The 7,959-nt window shown below is 37.2% G+C and overlaps 1 non-coding gene across 1 annotated transcript; it reads right to left on the bottom strand.

Annotated features, from left to right (window-relative positions):
* Positions 1-6,729: 6,729 nt before the first annotated feature.
* LOC141681310 (small nucleolar RNA R71) lies at positions 6,730-6,836 on the bottom strand. The gene has a single exon (XR_012558750.1). It is a non-coding gene; the product is annotated as a small nucleolar RNA R71 (small nucleolar RNA).
* Positions 6,837-7,959: the final 1,123 nt, after the last annotated feature.

Below are 7,959 nucleotides of genomic sequence, written 5' to 3' on the forward strand. Positions count from 1 at the left end.
AACTAATGTGATGACTGTTGAGATAAATAACAATAATAATGAGAATAAAGAGATAAGAATGATGTGATTGATATAGAAAAGATTGAGAGGTAATTGTGGAATGTGAAACATTGAATGTCATAAATGGATTTAAATAAAAAGTAAAGATTTTTTTTATGATGCATGGGGCTCGGTTAGTGTAGGGATCATTGTACATGATGCCCTAGCAGATGCGACCGGATTGGTCAGCATATTATTAAAACTAGATTACGGTCGACATGAACGTCAATACCGTGGATTAAGAATACCGAAAAGGAGGTACTTCTGCGTACGTGGCCGTGTCTAGTCGGTCCAGCCATTTTTGTTTCTGGCCCATGTGCTGCCAAAGGATGTGATCAAGTTTGAAAATTGTTCTTGTCCATCATAAGGTCAAGCTCGAAAAATGTTTTTGCCTTGGTCAAGTTCGAAAAGTGTTCTTGTCCATCTATTAGTGGTAAAAAGGTTCCTTGGAGATTGAAATGACTGATCATCATTTAATCATATCCAATTGGTTGAAAGTCCCAGTCCCTCGGAAAATAAATGTTTAAATTGTTTATAAATTGTATTATCACCGATTAGTGCTAATAATAAACAGAATAAATAAATAGTTTTATATCTAACAACATATTGGATTGTTAAGATTGTTTGGTAATGGAATCTCTTGAAACTGATGTTGATTGTGGAAAGAGGGAATTAGTAATTGTTGTTTTTAAATTATAGTCCAACTTAGTGCTGGATAATGATACATTAAAGATTGATTGAATGAAAAGTATATCATATAGTAACTTGAACTATTGGAGAATTATAAAATGGTTTGAGGTTTATGAAAGATGTTGAGGTTGAGGAACAATATAAAGGGTATAAAGGTTTGATTATTTTCCCTATTACTCCTATTGAAGTATATTCTATTTTTATAAGTTGATAGTTACTAGTAGAACTTGTTGGGAAATATTTGCTCATCCTTGTTATTTCATCTTCCAACCCCACAGATAGCAATATGGCCATAACATCGACGAGTAGCAAGGAAGTCAGTGATATCTATTAGTTCATATGACTGGCTTGAGGTGAAGGATTAAGCTGGTAGGTGACCAGTTATCCTAGCATGTTTTGTTTAAGTTAAATCATGTAAATTGTTATACTTGGGTTAAGTCTATATTGGACTGCTGATTATCCTTCATCTAGAAGTAATAATCAGTTGCATATCTAGAAGAAATATTTGGAAGAATGTAATAATTTTTGAATCACCGTATTTTTATGGTTCCGTATTGTATCAATGCATTCTCTGAGACTATAACATGTGTGTGTGTAAAAGGTAGGGGTCGAGATTGAGTAACTGTGTTGATGAGAATTATAAAGGAAATGTTTGAAAAAGGATTTGTAAAGTTGATCGAAACCTAGATTCCTGATCCCGGATTTGGGGGTGTTACAGAATGGTATCAGAGAAAAGGTTATAGTACTAAGGGACGTGAGCGTAAGGAACTTAGTTATAATTAAGAGGACCGAGAATCCATATCGGATTCATAGTCGGACTACTGGATGTAGTACTGACAGGTGAGAGAAAGATGTGAAACCTTGAAGGAAGATTTACAAACAAAAACTATTAGGCTCCTTATTATATTATAGGGGACCCCAAATGACTCTGTCTCAATAGAGTGAGACATAAAATTGATTGATATGGCTAACAGAGAGCTTAAAACAATGTTAGAGACTGTGATTTTTATTGATATGCTTACTTTGGACCAGATAGAGGGGCAATGAGGAAGTTTGATAGAGCAAGAATCAAGCATTAAGAGAGAGATAAGATGGCTATTATGCCTTTGTTCCACTTTTGACTAGAGTACCATATGAGGCCGATCCTTCTAGGACACACGGAGAGGATTTTGAAAATGATGAAAAGAGATTTTGAAATTTTATATATTATCCAAGGCATTAGTATAAGATATGGAGCAAAATCTCAAGAGGCAGTTGAGGTAGAGACCATAAGTGTCAATACCATTGGATGAATCAAACAGTATGAAGTTTATTGCTCTTAGTCCTGTATAATTACTATGAGAAAATGGTATATATGAGGACCAAGACCTTTAACTTCTCCGTATAAATAATTTTACTTATTACCTGATCTAGGTTAATGAATTATTTTATATGCGAGATTTTAAATCCCCTACGGACAATGATTTCACCATAGATAGAGTTACTATAGTATTGAGGACATTGTTCCCTTTAAGATTTATTATATACTTTGAGAATGTTATCAGGAATATACCTGGTACAATAGACCATGATGGATTACCTTAGAAAGTAAGGATATTGGGAATGGATGATCTGACTTTAATATGGTGGTATATGGGTGAAACGAGCGAGACAGTGATCTCAGAATCTACTAGAAAAAGAAGACCAGTGAATCTATGGTGAGTCCTGATAAGACTGTTATAAGGGACTAAGTATAGGTTTACTTCATTTTAGCTAAATGATGTGCTAGAAGTCTTAGTTATATACTTGATTCAGGGAGATATACAATTCTTCTTTTCTTAAGTGGAATATATTATTTTTATTAAATTATTTGGACGATGAAATGGAAATGGATTGGGTAAGGTGATTAGTGGTTAGGAGATGATTGAGAATATTTTTAGAAAAAATGTAATCTGGAGGTGGAATTAATCTAAATGTTTTGGAAATTTTAGAAGTATGCCACCCATACAAAGAGTTACAAGGGTACACCCTGAACCGGAAAATGAAGCCAGTAAAAGCAACAGTAATTCGGATGGAGATATCCCCGAAGATTTTAATGAACATGATAATGAGCATTACGAAGAAGAAAATGACCAAGACACCGGGAACCAGGGAGGTGACCCGGAAGTAAATCCCATGGATCAATTTATGGACTTGCTGAGGCAGAATTTAGATCGCCACCCAAACCCGTGGCAAACACATGTTCCCCAACACATTGTGGCCAATTCATTTCGAGCCTTTAAATCATTTAAACCTCCCGAGTTTGAGGGAACAGCCGACCCTGTGGTAGCTAGGGCCTGGATGAAGGAATTAGAGAAGTCCTTTGAGATTATGCAGGTAGCTGAGAATCAGAAAACTATTTTTGCTACCTACTTACTAAAGGGAGAGGCAAATTATTCGTGGGAGTCTAGACAAAATATGGAAGGGGATGGAGTGATGACTTGGGCCAGGTTTACCAAGTTATTTTTGGAGAAATATTTTCCCAGTTACATGGAGGGAGAGATGGAGCTAAATTTTTTGGAACTGAAGCAGAATAACTTAAGCATAGTAGAGTATGAAGTAAAATTTACTGAGTTATCAAGATTCGTGCCAGAATTTGTAAATAGTGAAGCGAAAAAGGCAAGAAAGTTCCAGTAGGGGCTGAACCAATGGATTTAAAATAGGGTGTCAGTGTTAGAGCTAACAAATTATGCTACCCTAGCACATAAAGCTACTATTGTGGAGAAAGGAAGTGAGCATTTAAGGAAATAGAGAGGATAGAAAGAGAAGGTTTGAGAATCAGAAGGGAAGTTCCACTGGTGGGAACCTTCCAAACAATATTGGTAAGGGACGAGCATCCTAAGTTAATCCAGAGGCTACGATATCGGAAGAAACGAGTGTTGGCCAGAGCGACAGGCAGCTCAAGGGATCCCGGTCAATACGATCAAGGTCCCCACTGCCAGATTGTAAAATATTCGGGAAAAAGCATAAAGGGGACTGTTATATGCCCAGAGTAAATTTTTTCCACTGTGGACAAGTAGGGCACTATGCAAGCGATTGACAGATATGCACTTCAAAACAAACCCTTAAACCTTACGTGTTACAAGTGTGGCCAGATGGGCCATTTAAAGAAGGAGTGTAAAGCAATTAGACTAGCAGTATCAAGACGAAGCGGGGTTGCTTCTAATCAAGAACCAACAACAAGGACCTTCAATATGATGGTCAAAAATGCTGTGCAAAACACTAATGTAATTCAAGGTACTCTTCTACTCAATATCACCAATACACCTGTTTTAACCCATTTGGGAACTACAGGATTTTGTGTGCATATGATTGTCCCGATCGTGAGTTAGAAATAAGAAGTACATCAATCTAAGATATACGAGGTTGGCATTTTAAAGCTATAATGGACATAGTTTGACCAATGCAAGTAATCAATCAAAGTTTATAGAGAGGGTCAAAGATTTTTTTTAATATGATACAAAAATTTTATTGGGAGATTAGTATCTTTAAGAAGAGCAATAAGTAATAATAAATTCACGTTAAACGCGACCAATATCTTCCAGAACATCCTTAATACCATTACCAAATTCTATAAAAAAAATAATTAACCATTATTATCTTTTGGAGGCCATATAGATTAATCTCAGTTTGAAAAGGAACATTACCATGAAATTATATATAAACTATCAAGGTGAGAATGATTGAATAGATACCCTTATCGGGGGTAGATGATTTGATTAATCTATTGAATAAGGTAAGTACTTTTTATAGAATTGAGGATAAAATATCGATAACTTGAGATCAACCCTGGGGGAATGCATAAAGGGTAGCATTTCACCCTTAATAGGGACATTATGAGTTTGGACAGTTTGAATTGGAGGGATTAAGGTAGCAACAACTGTTAAGTGGCATTTATGTCCACTTATTATGTCCTATAAAGTCTTGATTTGATGTTTTGTACTCGAGTTATTTGTGTTTTTGATGTGTTTTGTAGTGTTTCAGCATTTCAGGCTTATATCAGGAACTCGGGTGAATTGGTATTGATTTGATGTTAATTAGGTGTTGGGATGGTGTCAAGAAGATTGCTCGTGGAAAGACCAACTCAAACCAGTAAGAAAAGCAGAAGTTAGGATTTTCTCCAGAGAGTCAGCACGCCCATGCTGTAGTAGCGCGCGTCCGTGCCAGGATTACAGAAGTGTAGCGCGCCCGTGCTGATGAAGCGCGCGGCCGCGCCGGGTTGAGTTCCAGGAATCCTGTTTCTACTCTGATTTTGATCCAAAGGACTTCTAATCTGCATGGGCTGCTATATAAACATAACTTATATTTGTTTTTCATAACAAGACGTACCAGAGCTTAAGGAGAAGGCGTAAGAAGACCGTAGAGCACAATTCAACCAAGGCGAAGAAGAACTAGTTTATTCTTGTGATTCTTTGTTTAAGTTGTAACTTTGGATGCGAGTTTTCTTATTCGTGAACCTATACTCTTGTTTCGTACTTGGTTTTATTATTTATTCGGTATAAAGACTACGTTTATTATACCATACTTTCATCGGAACCCACGTTGATGATGAGTCCAATTATGGGCTAATCGTTATCGTGGGTTTCTAGCGGACTTATTTATAGATGTCTTTAGATAAATTGTTTCGATGCCTTAGTGTGTGGTGATTGTATGATATCCTAGTATTGGTTGTGCTTATTCATCTTATGAGCGTTGGGAACTTATAAGATAGCGTGTTAATCTCTATTGAAGCGAAAGTGAATATAGGGGTTTAGAACTTGCCATACTAGCATAGGTTCATGTATTTATTATGCATGATTCGTTGGTAATTTTAACTATCTTACTTTCCCTATGTAATCATGATAGATAACTTGTGCAGTAAACCGTTATGTTGTCAAATTCTATAGATATATAGGATCTCAATATAATTGGTGTCTATTCAGCTTCTATCTCTTTTGTGGATGTCTGGTAGTATGGTGTTCATACAATGAAAGTTGGCGTTTATCAGTTTCGTGTTATTTGATTAGTGTCATCACCATTGCATGCTAAGGTTAAGAACGAAAAAGCTATTGAATGAAGTATTTAATGAAGTTAAAATCCCATGTTTGTGTTATATAGTATTCAACTCTCTTTATTCTCTTAGTTAATGTTCTTTAGTATAATCTCTTAGTTAAGCGTAGTTAAAACAACCTCAATTTGTTATTCGTCTTAGCATTGGATAATAACCATACCATTGTTGCATAAGTACATTGATTAAAATTAACCTAAACCAGGCCTTGTGGGAATGAACTAGAATTAATTCTATATTACTTGTGATCACGTATACTTGCATGAATATTAGCGCGTGTTTTAGCTCTAACAAGTTTTTGGCGGGGGAATTCAGTGTTAATTTTTAGTTTATGTGTTTGTCATCATTGGTCGTTAAAGTTGAGTGACTCGGACATTGTTACTTACTAATTTCCTTGTCGTGTTTCAGGTACTCTAGCGAGCGTGTATGCATACGCGTTCTCATAAGAGAACACTGGATCAAGCTAAGGAAGAAGTTGTAGTAGCTAAGGAAGTTTTCGAGGAAGTTCTTGTCGATGAGAAAGTTGAAGAAGAAGCACTTGTTACAATGGGAGAACCAGATTCGAATTTGAAGGCTTTGATGGATTACTCTCAACCAAAGATTAATGATATTCAGTCTAACATTGTTCGACCAGCCATCTCGGCTAATACCTTTGAGATCAAGTCGAGCACGATTCAGATGATACAGAACTCAGTTCAGTTTGGGGGTTCTCCGATTGAAGACCCCAACATGCATATCAGAGATTTCTTCGAGATCTGCGATACTTTCAAGTTTAATGGAGTTTCTGAAGATGCTATTAAGTTGAGGCTTTTCCATTCTCTCCGCGGGATAAAGCTAAGTGCTGGTTACATTCTCTACCACCAGGGTCTATCACCAAATGGGAGGATTATGCTCAAAATATCCTAACTAAAGTCTTTCCTATGGCGAAGACTGCTGCGATCAGAAATGCACTTAATCAATTTTCTCAGCAATCCGGAGAAGCTTTATGTGAGGCTTGGGATCGCTACAAAGAGATGCTTAGAAAGTGTCCTCACCATGGGATGCCTTACTAGATGACCATTAACTACTTCTATAATGGATTGGGTGCTACTTCTAGACCCATGCTTGATGCAGCATCAGGAGGAGCCTTGTGGGCTAAAAGCTACGATGAAGCTTATGAATTGATTGTACTGATGGCTGCTAATGAATACTAGAATCTGACTCAGAGACTATCTCAGGGCAAGGTAGCATGAATTCTAGAGTTAGATACAACTACTGCTATAGCTGCTCAGCTTAAGGCTTTGACGATAAAGGTGGATTCTTTAGCTAATTATAAAGTTAATCAGATCACTAGTGTCTATGAGCTTTGTGCTGGTACGAATGAGACGGAGCAGTGCGCTATTTCTAGTGAATCAACTTAGTTTGTGAGCAACTTTCAGAGGTCACAGCAACCTGTGCCAGCCACCTATCATCCTAATAACCGCAATCATCCTAACTTTAGCTGGAGCAACACTCAGAATGCGGTTTAGCATCCTTATCAGCAGTATCCATCAAAGCAGTATAACCTCCCTGATTTTCAACAACCGTAATATGCACCAAGACAACAACTCCAGCTGCAATAATCTAATGAAAAATCTGAATTGGAGGAGATGAGGCTCATGTGCATGAGCCAAGCAGTTTCTATCATGACCTTGGAAAATCAAATTGGACAAGTTGCCAATGCCTTGCTAAATCATCAACCTAGTACACTCCCTAGTGATACTGAAGTTCCAGGAAAGAGGGAAATTAATGAGCAGGTAAAAGCAATTACATTGAGGTTTGGAAAGGTTGCGAATCCCGAACACTCTCAAGTTTCGGATGCAGAAGTTGTGGCTGAAGAAAAAGTATAGAAGGAAGCTGAAGTGGGACCAAGGAAGACTACTGTTGAACACACTCCTCTTGATGGTAATACATGGGAGAAGCAGATCTATCCTCCACCTCCTTTTCCTAAGATGTTGCAGAAGAAAAAGCTGGATAAGCAGTTCGAGAAGTTTCTGGAGGTGTTCAAGAAACTTCATATCAACATACCTTTCGCTGAAGCTCTTGAACAGATGCCTAGTTATGCAAAGTTTATGAAAGGTATTCTTTCTCGGAAAGTGAAGTTTGATGACTTAGAGACTGTTGCTCTCACGGAGGAATGCAGTGAT

The sequence above is a fragment of the Apium graveolens genome, chromosome 8, assembly GCF_009905375.1.
Source record: "Apium graveolens cultivar Ventura chromosome 8, ASM990537v1, whole genome shotgun sequence".
Taxonomy (NCBI): Eukaryota; Viridiplantae; Streptophyta; class Magnoliopsida; order Apiales; family Apiaceae; genus Apium; species Apium graveolens.